Raw genomic sequence first — 14,807 nt, 5'->3', positions numbered from 1 at the left:
GCCCCACCATCTCAGCGTTCGTGAGCTACCTGGTACCTTGAGGTATCTAGAGAAAACATATAAAGCTGTGTCTGTCTGTATCATCTAATCTCTCCAAGCTGAATTGGAGGCTTCCAGTTTGATTCGGAGAGATTAATGGGTCTCCTGATTGGATTCGGATTTGGAGATTTGGCCGCCAAATTGGGCTGAATCGCTTTTGAATTGAATCGGTGACCGAAGCTTTGCGCAGCCCTACTAATTGCCTTGTACGTCCATTCTTACACATGGACTGGGTCTTTCAGCCAGACTATACCTCCTCACATGCTATGCAAACCTGACTGCAAGGATGCACCCCAATAGTTCAATGGTAAGGAAAGCTTGGGGTATTGAGGGTGGTAATCCATCTAGGGACCTGACCCACAGAAGTGAATGAGGTCGTGAGGCAGGGGTAGTGCTTCTGTGAGTTATTGTGGAAACTCTAATGTTCTCATATTAATGTTCATCAGACCCAGGAGAAAGCATTTAATTTATTTTCCCAAAAGAAAATTGAAAAATGTGAGTAAAAACAAATTTTCCTATAAAGATTTGATTTTGTAATAACTGTGTTATCAGTCCATATAGCTTCCCAACTAGCTTTTAAACCTGGAATGTGTAATATAAAAATCTGCAGTTTTTGCCAAAACTTTCTTTTAGAATATGCACACACTTTTCAGATAATTGTTGGGTTGCACATTTGTTGGCTATGAAAATATGGTATTGTTGCCCTTCTATGAAAATTCCCAACCGTTCTACCTAAATATTAGTGTAGGTTTATAAGAATCCAGGGAGGTTTTCAAATCTAATTATGGAATGGGAGGTGAATAATGTGGAAACAAGTTAATAATCTCCATGTAAGCGAGAATCGTTAAATGCCATGATAACCTCTTTCTCCTCAGAATTCTCTAAGATTATATTTTTTGAAAGTTAATAAAATTAGTGAGTGTGTAAGTCCTGATCCTTCATTGAAAATTGCATGGGCATAACCCTGACAAGAATTTCACTGAACTCAGTGGGGCTGTGGGTGGGGATGCAGCAGTGTATCTCTGTAAATTATGTTGCCAATCCTATCTGCTCCTGTGTTAGTAATTTCTGTGGTTCAAGAAGCTCTTCCTCTTTTCCAGTGTTAGATTGAAATATGTTTTATAACTTACTTATACATGGCTTGTCAGGCTGGATTTTATTTTATGCTTTATATGAGTTAAGCCACTTGCCTGTGGATTTTAAAAAACAGTGTTGGTTTGTGCATGTAGCTGTTTTGTCTCTGAGGCATGCTTCATTCACAATCAACTGTATTTTATCCTAAATCCAGAGTTTACGAGTTTAAAAAAAATTGATCTCTGATAAATATTTCAAACCTTATAAATAGCAGTAAATTGAAATCTTCAGAGGTAAACTATAAAACTTAAAACCTTAACTTAAAACTTAAAACCTTAATGGAGTCCTAACATAAGTAGCTTATGTTTCCTATTAAATTAAACAGTAAGTGGATACCTTTTAAATAAATCAGACTAGCAATAAGGGCTGAATGTTTCATTCTTATATATGCCAGTAGAACATTTTATGCTGCCAAAGTCAGGTATGGTTGGTTTTCTATGTAGCAGTGTGGTATGTATCCCTGACGAAACACATTATTGGCTGGGTAAGCTGATGAGAGGAAGAAAATCCTTTTTTAAACAAATGTTCTTGTTTTTATTCTGCCTCAGTGGTCACTAGAAGCAAATCTTTTCCCTTTTGGGCAGTAGTATTAGCCATACTAGGCACCAAGCAATTTGTGATGTAATAAGAAATCAGGCTTGATTGTGCCATTTTAATACTGGGCTGAACTGGGCCTACCTGCCTTCACATCAGTCTTCACCCTACTATCCCCACTTGAATGCTTCAGAAGCTGCTTTATGGTGGCTGGGATTCATGGTGGCAACTATTAAGTCCGGTGGGGGGAGAAGGATTGGTCATGTTGGGCATGAAAGGATCTGCAGATAAAGAGATGTTCCAGAGCAGACAGTATTTCTTTCTGGTTTAGCTAGCTAATGAAATCTGGGGAAGCCTTGTAAGCTGTGCTTCGCTACAGTTACACTGCTAGATTACTGTGGGACAGTGCTGGCCTGCAACACACTTCCTAGGAACTCTGGATTTAATAAACACAGTTGCTTTTCATTTGGAGGTCAACCTATCAAGTTAGTACCAGTTGTTGTCTAGTCAATGGCACTTACATTATACTGGTGTTTCCCTGTTAAGGGGAGGGCCTAGAGGCCAGTAATGATCACTTCCATTAGAATCATATTGTCATGGAGCCAGGAATACACAGGAACACAGCTTCTGCAGAGGGAGGGAGGTTTTGTCTCCTTATAGTTTCCCCATGATTTGCATGGATGTGTAGGGGTTGGTGGCTTATCAGGGATTCTGCCCATAGTTGGCTAAAGAGGAAGAACAAACCTCATGGCTCTCTTGCGCATTCCCCTCCTAAGAGAATGGTCGGGTGGAAACTAGTGAAAGAGGGGTGGAGGGCATAACGTAGACCAGGGATGTTCAACCTCTGGCCCACTGACCAAATGCAGCCCATGGAGCCACAGCATCCAGCCTGCGGGGCTGCCCACGGGTTGGGAAATTTGGTGGTGGGGGAGCAGTGGCATGTATGGTAATACTATCACCCCTCACCCATTGCCAAATTCCTCAGCCTCACTGAGCCAGATCAGGGCCCAGACCATGGCCCCTTCCCCTCATATGTGGCTAGATCGGGACTGAGATGACCCGCTTCTCTCCGCATGGCTGGATTAGGCTCCACCTGGTTGCTCCATGTGCTGGGTCAGGCCCACCAGCCAGATCTGGCCCATGGACTGACTGAGTACCGTCTGTTCAGCCCATGGGTGAAATAGGTTGGCTACCACTGGCTTATCTCGTTTTCTTTTCTTCTGAAACCTATTTGTAGATGTTTCCACAGTACTGGGCAGTTGGATTTAATACTCGTGGAAGAGAAAATGAAAGAAATTTAGGTGCTGCTTAGTTGAATCAGCTTAAAGATTCAACCATTCATTAGAAAAGTGGGCTCAATTTTGCACTCAGTAAAAATGCAAACAAGAGGCACTTCTCAGGCTTTTGATTTTTAACGTATTTACAACTTTAGCCCTTTAATTTGTCTTTGTAACTAGTTGGTTAATGTCATGACTGGAAGAAGCTTCATAACAAACTAATTCCATGTCAAGACTAAAGAAAAATTATCTGTTTTTTAAGCACAGCATTAGTGCGAGTGGCATTTTTAAAGTGGTTGTGGGTTTTTAAACTATGGTTTTACTCTGTTGCACTGTTAATGTAGTTTATGTTAATAAAGTTTTCTGTAACCAGTAGTTTTGAGAAGAACCTAAGGGTTTTATATTTTTTTTAATGAAAGACTTATTTTGATGGCTTTATAACCTGATGGCTGATACTAAAGCAACTTAAGAAAGCTATATTCTACTCTTAAAATCTGTAATCTTTCTGTGTTTAAAACTCTGCAGTCAGTTTTAAATTTAAACTAAACAAAACCCCATCTCTTAAATCACAAATACTTAGTATGCTAGGGGGTATATTTATGTAGACTAAAACTAAATTTAAAATAATTTTCCCCTAGTACAGATGCTTTTTTCCCCTATGCAACTTTGTTTACTTTCTGAAGAAGCAAACTCTTGAGAGAGTTATTGTGATTGTTAAATGATAACTGAAACTTTATACACATTTCTAAATGTCTGTAAATGTCAGACAAATGGACTTTTGCATTAGAAAAATTCAGGGTGGGGAGGGGGATAGAGGGGCTTTGCCTGGGCAGCAGAGAAAAATTGCAGTGGGCAGGAATGGTGGTAGCCCTCTGGTAAAGAGCGGTGACTGCAGCTCTGCCTTCAGTGCTGTGGACCAGCTGGTAGCAACCCATGCTTGGAGCAAAGTTCCCTTAAAGTATTCCCTTTCTAAACTCTACTTCTCTAGATTAGATAGATAGGTAGATATGAAGTTAGTTGACTTGAAAACCACTGACATCAACAGGTTTGTAGGGGGAGTGGGAGGAGAAAAATCAATGCTCATTCCCTTCCCCTTAGTATCTGGAAGTCAAGCAGCCCCAACAGTAAAGGGGCAGGACACAGGAACGGTTGAAACAGGGCAACTGCAGAGCCTGCTCAAAGGCAGCAAACAGAAGAAGCCCGTAGACAGGTCTGGGAGCGTGGAGAACTAATCCCTTACCTGCAGAGCACTGTAAGGCAGAGGGGAGAAGTGTCCCAGCAGGGAAAGCCTGTGTTGCAGAGAGCCCCAGGGGAACACTGAGATGGTCTGGCCCCCTTAAGGTTCCTATTGGGAAACAGAATCCCTGGAAGGGAAAAGCCCTATTTGGAAACACTAAGATGGGGCTGGAACAGCTCAGGCTGTTTATAACCTCAGGGAAGGAGTCACTTGATGTTAACTCAGACCAGGTGCCTCAATACAGCTGAAGGCCAGAAACCAGCATTGGTAGGCTGAGAGTACAGGGTAGAGAGCCCAAAAGGACACAAGCAGTAGTGAGAGGAGAAACCCTGCACTGGAGAGCAACAGAGGTCAGGGGTTAGGGATACCCCTCCCTGTATTTTTGCATTTTTGTTTCTAATGGACTGGAGAGGCTTCCTGGGAGTCATCCAGGAAGGTACTAAGAGCTGCTCCTAGCTGTGACAACTTAACAGCAGGAGCCTGGACTTAAAACCCAGAGGACTGTGGCGGGGGTACTGGCATTGGAGGAGCCCCCTGTAAGGCCTGTGAGACTGTTACAGGCTATAACTGATTATTTTGGATTATTGGAGATGGCCCTGATAGCAGAGCCAGTTTTTCTTCTCAGGGAGAGAATTCTCCAATTATTACCATCAAGTCATGGCAAGCGAGTGCCCCGAGGAGGTAGCATACCCCTTTAGGGCTGTGCAGTGCTGGTTGAGCCATGTACAAAGGAACTTGGCCAAAAGGATCCTTTGCATAAAGTACTAGGTAAAGTACCATGAAGTCCACATTGTAGCAAACAAATAGAAGTCTCATCCCGGGTAAATTGAGGGAAAGCTTGTAGATAGGGAGGGACGCTCATACTACAGGAGCCATTTCTATTACTGTTGTTGTTTTCACACGCTTTCCTAAAAATTATAGAAATTAAGGGCTGGAGGGGATCTCGAAAGATCATTGAGTCCAGCCCCACTGCTCTGGGCAGGAATGCTGCCGAGATCAAATGATCGCAGCAAGGTGTCTGTCCAGTCTCCTTTTGAAGACTTCCAAGGTTGGATGCTGCACCACCTCTTTGTGAAGTCTATTCCAGATTCTGGTCACCTTTACCGTAAAGAAGTTCTTCCTTACATCCAACTTGAAATGATCCTGTAACAATTTATGGCCATTGCTCGTTGTCCTCTGCTGGAGTGCCCTAGTGAATAGTTTTCCCCCCAGCTCCCAGTATTCACCCCTTATATACTTATTAGACGGCCACCAAGTCCCCCCTAAATCTTCTCTTCCCCAGGCTGAACAGTCCCAGATCCCTGAATCTTTCCTCATAAGGTTCGTTCTTGTGGCCCTTCTCTGGACCCTTTCAAGATTCTTCACATCTTTTTTGAAGTGTGGTGCCCAGAACTGGACAGAGTACCCCAGCTGGGGTCTCACCAATGCCGAGTCGAGAGGAAGTATCACTTCCTTAGCCCTGCTTGCAATGCATTGGTTAATGCATCCCAGTATGCTGTTAGCTCTATTGACTGCAGTCTCGCACTGGTGGCTCTTGTTCATCCTGCGATCAAGCCATAACTCCAATGTCCCTTTCAGCCATTGAGCTGGCCAGGACATCTAATCTATATTAGTGTCCCTGGTTACTTCTCCCTAGATGAAGCACTCTTCATTTCTCCTTATTGAACTGCATCTGGTTCTGTTCCACCCATCTTTCCAGTTTGTCCAGGTCTGCTTGGATCCACATCCTATCCCCTAGTGTGACTGCTTTTCCCCATAACTTAGTATTGTGTGCAAACTTTGCCTGCAGGCTTTCCACATCCTTATTCAAATTGTTGTTAAAGATGTTGAACAGCACATGCCCAAGAACCAAACCCTGCAAGACACTGCTGGCCACCTCCTGCCAAGACCAGACAGACCTGTTCACTAACACTCTCTGCGTTTGACCCCTTAGCCAGTTCCCAACCCACCTGACTGTGGACTGTGCCAGTCCACAGTCCCCTAGCTTTTTTATAAGACCATCATGGGAGACCATATCAAAGACCTTTTTTAAGTCTAAGTATATGACATCAACTGCATCCCCCACATCTAAGCGGTTCATTACTTGATCACAGAAGGAGACAAGGTTGGTCAGACATGACCTGCCTGCACTGAAACCATGTTGGCTATTCTTCAGCATCATGCCTTCTGTCAGTCTCTCACAAATGGACTCCTTGATCCTTTTTTCCAAAATTTTACCTGGTATTGAGCTCAAACTGGCCTATAGTTTCCTGGATCCTCCCTCTTCCTCTTCTTAAAGATTGGCATTACATTGGCTCTTTTCCAGTCTTTCAGGACATCTTCCAAGCACGGTGAGTCTTCAGATACCTTCACCGGTGGTCCCATAATGACTCCAGCCAGTTCCCTCAGCACTCTCATGTGTAGTCCATCTGGTCCTGCTGACTTGAAGATATTCAGATGCTCTAAGTGCTCCCTCACCAGTTCGACACTGACCATTGGTTGGCAGTCACTGCCCCCACACATCTGTCAAGTATCCGACCAGGCAGGTGACCACCATTTGCATGCAGGAACATGTGCTTTGCAACTCTGGGGTATTTGGGGACCTCTCTCTGCTTCTGGCATCTGAGAAAGACATCTCTCATATAAGATATTATATAAAAATCTCTTCCCTTTTAACACCCAGTTGAAGCAAAACTCAGACTTCATTGGCTGTTTTGTACAAGAGAAGTAAAATTTAGTCTATGCAGAAAAGAAGCTTTTCCTCCTGTGAGGAGGAGGGGTCTAGAAACATTTTTAAGAACAGTGGTTTAATTCAGGGGTCAGCATTTGTTTGTAGTGGGAAGCAGGTGGGGGAAAGGGAGCTTTGCTGCAAGCACAGGCTGCTGCCAACCCAGTCCATATATATATCCCTTCCCTTTTTACAGCCACTTGAAGCAAAACTCAGATTTCATTATGGCTTAAGATTTCATATATATCCATATGGGAAATATAAGGCTTTCATGACTTGCTTTTAAAGTTTTGTATCCATTTAAGACAGCCTAAATACTGTATCTGTGTCCTGCCACATTAGCATTATGCTTTGAGGACTGAGGTACCTGCTTCCTTTATCAGTAAAATAACCATCTTGTCCTCCCTTCATGCAATCATGTTTTGTCTTTTGACTCCAGTATCTGCCGTAGATTCTGAATTCAGATGACTAATTGTTCTAGCTGCAGTGTAGGTAATTGTTTCTCTACTGCATTTATTACCAGGTGCATCTGTTGATAGTCTGTGTTTTTGGGAGGTAAGGGGCATGTGAAAAGGGAGTTTCCTTGCAGATAACCTAGTCATCCTCTTCTCCCAGATTGAATTTCTTACCCTATATGCTTAAGGAATGTTGCTTGAAGTAACCCATTCTTCTCTTTACTTGCCCAGTATCCCCTCATTTTTAGCTGAATTTTCTCTCAAGGAAAGGAGTAATAGTAGAGGAGCTGGCAGGATTTTTTCTTCCTCTTGTTTTTGTGGAGTTCAATGCCAGCAATCAAGGTTATTGCTGTGTAGCAACCTTTTTTGTACTCTGTCCTGTAATGTATTTAATTTCACTTTTGTTTAATATACAGGCTGATTTTTTAATATCCAAATGCATGCTTGATTTTAAAAAAAACATTATTTTAACCTGGCTGAAAGAAGCTTGTAATACTTCTTCATGTAGAAAAGAGTGATACTGCTTTATAGACAACTTCAATTTAAAGCACCCAGATACTTGTTTGCAGTAACATTTTTCTAGTATTTTATCATAGTTCTCTTTTTTTGCATTAATTTCTCAGTACTTTTATTGCTCATTTGAATAAAAAATCTTAGCCAAACTGTTAGGAACTACCAATAATTTGTTACCATCAAATGTTAAAAACAACCCAGGGAATTATGCCATGCTAATAGAGGATTTCAAGGAAAAGTTCCATCTTCAAATGGAATGGAAATTGAAGATTAGAGAACTGCTCTCTGTTCTGTGAAGGACAATATACTGTGTTTACTCAAATCCAAGACAAGGTTCTCCTCCCCCACCCCGTTTGACATGGGGGTGGGAAAAGTCCCCCCCACATTTGAATAGAAGTAGTGGGGCAGGAGGGAAAGATGGTGGTGGCAGGCAGCGGTGTGGGGGGACAGGTGGGACAGAAGAAAGTGTGTGTGGGGAGGAGTAGGTGCCAGGGCCTGGAGGAACCACAGGGGTTAGGCACCAGGGGGCACAGAAACAGGGGAGCATAGGCATGGGAGGGGCAAGTGCTAAGTGATGGGGCAGGCACTGGGTGGGGGTGGGCAAGAGGTGGGTGGGACAGGTGGCAAGGGGCAGAGGTCAAACAACTTCACTCCCCCACCATGTGCCCTCCTATAGCAGTGCAGGACAGCTCTGCTATACTTAAGACAGCTCTCCAATACTTAGATTCTGTACATGGAAAATTATAACAAATTTATAAATAGCCCATGTATAGAATCCAGTTATTGAGGGGTCATCTTAAATTCAAAGTCATCTTGGATTTGTGTAAATAATATAGTTTTTGGGGTGTACATGCTGATAATTAATGGCTATGCATACAATGGAAGAGTTTAGCAAAGTGTAAAAAAACCACCTGTCGTAACATTTTGCTAATAGCTGAAAATCTTAGCACTTTTTTTGGCTAAGTTTGAAATGTCCACAGGATTATACATACAAAAAGAACAATAAAATGTTGTATTTGATCATGTAGAACCCAGCAGTTTTTTTGGCCTGATGGATTATTGATTTAGCAAAGAGAAGTGCAGAAGAAAATTTAATGAAACCTTGTTTATCTATTGTAAATTACCCTTGTACACTTACTTAATTGTACACATAATTAATTATGAGTAAGTATTCTAGAGAGCCTCTTTAGTACATTGGATTTAAGCAGTGAATTTCAGTATCACAAAGTAAATTTTGAAGGAGTCTCTCATTTATCCCAGCCAAGTGAAAAAAGTTGCCTTGACATTCTATGTAGAGTTTCTACTATATTAAAAACATCATTCCAAAGGCATGTAAATACATGATTAAGGTTACCCAAATAAACTTAAGTCAGCAACAGAGTATTTGGATAACAACTAAATTGTGAAAAACCTATTGGTCATTGATGTAGGTTCATCCCATTACTAACTATATTATTTTTGCTTGGTATGATTATTTAAGGGGAATTTTAAAGTAATTTTTAACCTTACATAATTACAGAAAATCACAAAATATTTAAAATAAAGTAGTGCCTAACTCACATTTTAAGGAATTTAAATTTGTATATGTTTGTTTATGTATGTACATTCCTGACAAGATGCAATGTTTTGAGCTTTTTTGAACTGATTGATTATTTTTTTTATAGTTAAAGCTGAAAGATTCTATTGAAAAATAGACATATGGGCATTTCTTTTATTTCACCTCACTGTTGGACCTACCACAGTCTGACCTATATACTGTATTGCTTCTGCTTGCTTATGTTTGCATATTTTCATTGCCATTCTTGTAGTCACAGGCATCGCACCTTTTATTTTTACTAAAATGTATACTTGAGGGGGATCATGGGCTCCATGGTTTGTTGTATGTGTACTGAAGTTTATATTGATGCTGATGTGCCAGATGAGGGATAAGGTTAGCAACCAAGCCTCAGTTTTGAATGCATGGATATGGTACAGAAAACAGTAATGAGTAGCAGAGGATATAGATGGCTTGTTCTATAATTTTATAGTCTTTCCGGTTAACAACTCTGAAGGTGAAAATCCCTTTAAAAGCATCATTTTTATAATTATAAACAACATTAAATGAACTAATTACCTAATTACTGGCTCACTAATTTTGTTTCATAGGCAAGAGCATGAGAGAGGTTTTGCATATTTTCCTTAAGGGTTAGCAGAAGCTGGCTCATACAGTGAACACCTTGCACTGAATATCACTGTCACTAGCACCTTTGTAATTAAATCTGTGGACTTGTGCTTTAAGTACCAGAACTAGTCACAAAAGCTGTTGACAGTACCACACATAACCAGCATCTGAACTGGAGACAACTTCAGATACAAATCAAGTACTTGAATTGCATTCAGAATAAGACAGTGATAATTTAAGAGAACTAATGTGGCCTCTCTGAATAACCTCCCTGCTTTGACAGCTGCTTTGATCTCAGTTATAGCATCCAAGTTGTCCTCAGAAGACCAATCAAATGTTATACCAAGCTAATGTGTCTAAAGGGGCCAGACTTGAGAGATGTCTTTTTCAGATGTCAGAAGCAGAGAGAGGTCCCCAAATACTCCAGAGTGGCAAAGCATAGGAGTATAACAGCAGTAATAAAAATGGCTCCTGTATTATGAGGGTCCTTCCCTGTCTACAAGCATTCCCTCAATTTTTATGGGATGAGACTTCCATTTGTTTGCTACCATGTGAACTTCATGGTTCCTTACCTAGTACCTTGTGCCAAGGTCCTTTTGACATCAGTGGTCTCTGAGTCAAACCGCTGCTGTCATGCAATATGGATTATCCTCATTTCAGTGTGTAGGGCAAGGATTAGTGGGGCTGGGAGAGAGAGAGAGAATGAACAGGTTTATTGTTTAAAGCATAATAATTTGCAGGCTTATCACCTATTTCTCGTGAGTTTTAGAAAGTGACTCTGTTTCATCACGTTTGCAGATCTGGTTATGGATTATCTCCTGCCCAAACAATATCTCTTGATTGCAGATAGTATAAAAGCCATGTTGAATGGTTAACAGAACATCCATGACAGATGAAATACAATTCAGTGGTGTGCCAAGAACTTCTTACTGTTATGATTTTGTGGAATAGATGAGGAAAAGGAAATGAATTGCATTTTTCCACGGTTATAGATTAAATTTAAGTAGTTTTTATCTGAGGCCAAACCATGCCTCATTAATTTGCCTTAGTATCTCTTTAAACTGTAACAAAATTCAGAGGAACCTCAGCTTGAGGCTATAATATGATGTCTCCCAAACAACAAGCCTACAGGGTGGTACAAAAAACTATTAACATGGTATAGCTGGATATTCATAACATCTTTGTAAATTATAAGCCTACAGCATCTGTTCCTTTGATGTCATTCTCATCATTTCAGTCCAGTTCTCAAGTCCCATATGTCATTCTCTGTGTGTACACCATAGAGCTTTTTCAAATATTTCTTTATAGTAATAATGCAAACCTTGCTAACACTATGAAATGGAAGGAATTGCCAACCCCGGAAAAAGAATTTTGCAAAAAGACATGAGGAAAACTATCCTTTTACAGTTTGCACAAAAAATAATTGAAAAAGTAGTTAATTAAATATGGGACCAAAACAAAACGCATGTGTGCGCACATACACATGCAACTATACATGCACACACTGAATAAAAGAAGGATATTTCAAAATAAACCTTGCTTAAAACTGAATTTAGGCTCAGTGCAGTCTGACTACATTTTTATCGAAATGTAAAAGAAAATACAGCAAAAGCTGTGTTATTTGGCATTTCTTCAACCAGAAAGCTTCACCAACTGGCATCCAAGGGACGCGATGAAAATGAAACGGGAAGTCCCACTTCTGGTTTTGCCACCGCGAGCCGAGTTCTTCTCCTTCACTTCTTCAGCCCATGGCCTGGAGCAAAGCAGCCTGTGCAGGGCAAAGCAGCCTGCACAGGGCTCCCCTCCCTGTCTCTGGCACACTGACACCAGGGAATGCACCAGACAGTGCACATTTGATTAACTGGCATATTTGCTGTAATGTGATTTTACTAGAAAGTGAAAGGAATGCAAATCTGCGTGTTTATATACACTATAAATAAACTAAATAGTTAAGATTCAATTATTGATTAACTCGTACTAATAATAAAAAAAATCATTCTGTTTGTTCTTTATGATTGAGCCATTCAGGATATCATAAAAAAATAAAAAGTAAACACCAAAAAGGCTTAAAGGCTTAATTAAGTCAGAAATTAAAGTACTTTGAATGATAGCTCCTAGATCCGGGAGGTGGGAGTCCCAAGTAGTATACAGCTTGCTTACGGCATACCAAAGTGATTAACTTGGGTAGTGGAGATTGGAAAATATTTTGAAGTTGGTCACCTGTGAATAGAATACACAAGCTTCTTAATGTTGTTTTGAGGGAATATTTTAGATGATTAAGTAAAACTCACTCCTTGTTTTCCACGGTTTTTTTTTTTTTTACCTTAGTGTTTATTTTTACTGTTATATCCCATTCTTTTTCCCTGGTTCCTCAATTCCAAGTAACCTGTGCTTAAATAGGTAATCATATAGCTGTGTGCACAGATGCTGTGAATTGCATGGTCAATGGAGTGTACTCGGTTTAATATTTGTGTACCAAATGGAAATATTCAGGATCTATGGAGGTACTTTGTGCCTGATTTGATCTTGAATTAGTTAGGTGGAGCTCTGTATCTTGTTGTTAGGTTTCCTGCTTCACTGATGCATTCTCTGGAATTAATATTTGTTTTCCTTTACTTTGTTCTAGTTGTAGGAAAGTTGCCACTGATATCTTTTCTTAACCCCAGAAATTGTCCAGAAACGATGCATTTAATTCCGTCCTATTTCAGATATTTTATGAAAGAGCTTCACAAAGGATCTCAAATCTCTGATTGAAGAGGCAGCTTGTCGTGAGCAGATTACTGTCAATTACATGCACGTTCTTTGAGGCATTTTTATTGACAATGAATAAGTAATGGGGGGAGGTAGGAATGGATGACCTAAGAAGCTGTTCAACTGGGCAAGTCATAAATTGACACCCAGGATGTTCCCCTGCAGGTTAATGAAGCTTATAGAAACCCTTACATACTCCCCATGTCTCGGGAATAGTGCTCTTCAGTATGTTTTGTGGTAATCCTGTTCTATGTGCATTGGAACTACTTAAGCGAATAAATAATAACACCAGTAGAAAAAAGGACTGTCCTATCATGAGGGTCAACAGTATCACCTTCTCCCAAGGAATCTGAGTTCTCTTTTGCAGAACTAGCTCAACGTTTGACTTGCATCTCTAGATTTTTAGTGTTAGAATTCACCTTGTTTTCATCATCTGCAGATGTCTCTTGGCATTTCCTGAAGGGAGCCATGCTGCACTGATCAGATTGCAACACTGTCTAAAACCTTAACCACTCCTTTGAGATGGTCTCATAATTTTAAATTTAACTCTTGTTAGGGTCTCTAAATGTACTCTCTGTAAGGAAACTATCCCCGGGACCATGTGTGCTGCAAAGTGTGTACATAGTCACTTTCCACCTGGTTCATTTAAATATTGAAGATCCTGTGAGTTTCTGAATTCCCATTTTGCACCTGGTAAAGCCATCTGTCTCTTCACATCTGTTCTGACTGCATACAGTCAGAATAGTCCTCTAAGGACTGGGTATTAGTAATACCCCTAAAGCAATTGATTAAATAGAAAAAGAGAGCCCAGGGCAATGAAAATTGAAATTTGCTCCTTTTACCATAAATATATAAACATGGCTAATATCGAAGTGTGGCATGTCTTCACACCAAGCTACCTATTGGATAAAACTACACACTGAAAAGGTGGGGAGGGTAACTTCTAAGACATAACAGGTTTGATTGGATCTATTTTTTATAGTTTTAGATAATTAGATGATCATGAACAAGGAAAAGTATATCTTTCTAGCTTAATTTATAAACAGTTAACTGAAACTCAAATTTGGATTCTCAAACAGTACATATCATGCCAGAAGCTGTTCAGATTTATGTTATCTGGGGGGGAGTGGGTTCAATTTGTTTGTTGTTGGGAAAAGTTTTAATTAAATGGCTAGAACCTCAGATTACATGAAAGTATTTTCATTTCATTTCATCTGCACCTTGAAAAGGCGGTTGTGAACATGAAAGCAGATCTATTATTTTCTTAGAGCAAAATGTGTATAAATGAGATATAGGTTGTTTCAGCAGCAGACGAAGGTAATATGGTATCCAGTGAAGAAACTACAAGACTCTTGGGCTAAAGACAGAAGTTGCATGTAAACTGGTATAAGTGATCAGAAACTGGATCAGATCTGTAATGTAACAAAAGTTCACTGCACATAAACCAGTTTCAAAAACTGGCTGAAACCAGTTTAAGATAAACCAGGATAGATGTATTATCAGACTTATGAACGACTCATGCCTCCTGAGGCTGGTGGGGTACGGCAGCCACCCACAGGCAGTGGCAGCAGTGTTGGCAGCGGGAGCGTGGCAGCGGCAATCAGGAACTGCCCACAGGTGGCCGCAGTGATGTCAGTGGTGAGGGCGGGCCGAGCAGGGACCGCCCACATGGCGGTGTCGACAGGAAGATGGGGGAAGGGTGGCGGGCGGTGAGCGGGTACCACTTACAGCCACCATCCGCACTGTTGGTGAGTAGGGACCGTGTGCAGCGTTGACAGTGGAGGTGGGGGTGGGGTGGTCACTGTCCACAGAAGCTGGTGGCAGCTTCGGCGGCAGCCAGTCTCGGTGGGGGGGGCATGTGCCCTCCCTACACGTCATTGATGATCAGACTTAACTGATTTAGGTTAAATTAGTTTATTGAACTTCTGTCCCAGATCCCCTCCAGATTCAAGTTAACTCACAGTCTCTCAGCATCCCAGGATGCTTTGCATGTTCCCCG

At 41.0% G+C, this 14,807-nt stretch overlaps 1 protein-coding gene across 2 annotated transcripts in view; it reads left to right on the top strand.

The window, feature by feature from the left end:
• DTWD2 (DTW domain containing 2) overlaps positions 1-14,807 on the top strand; it is a 209,822-nt gene that overhangs the window by 115,201 nt on the left and 79,814 nt on the right. The gene's annotated exons all lie outside the window — the stretch shown is intronic.

The sequence above is a fragment of the Gavialis gangeticus genome, unplaced genomic scaffold (genome assembly GCF_001723915.1).
Source record: "Gavialis gangeticus isolate Ggan-Ray unplaced genomic scaffold, GavGan_comp1, whole genome shotgun sequence".
NCBI lineage: Eukaryota > Metazoa > Chordata > Crocodylia > Gavialidae > Gavialis > Gavialis gangeticus.
This window is presented reverse-complemented; position numbering and strand designations above follow the sequence as displayed.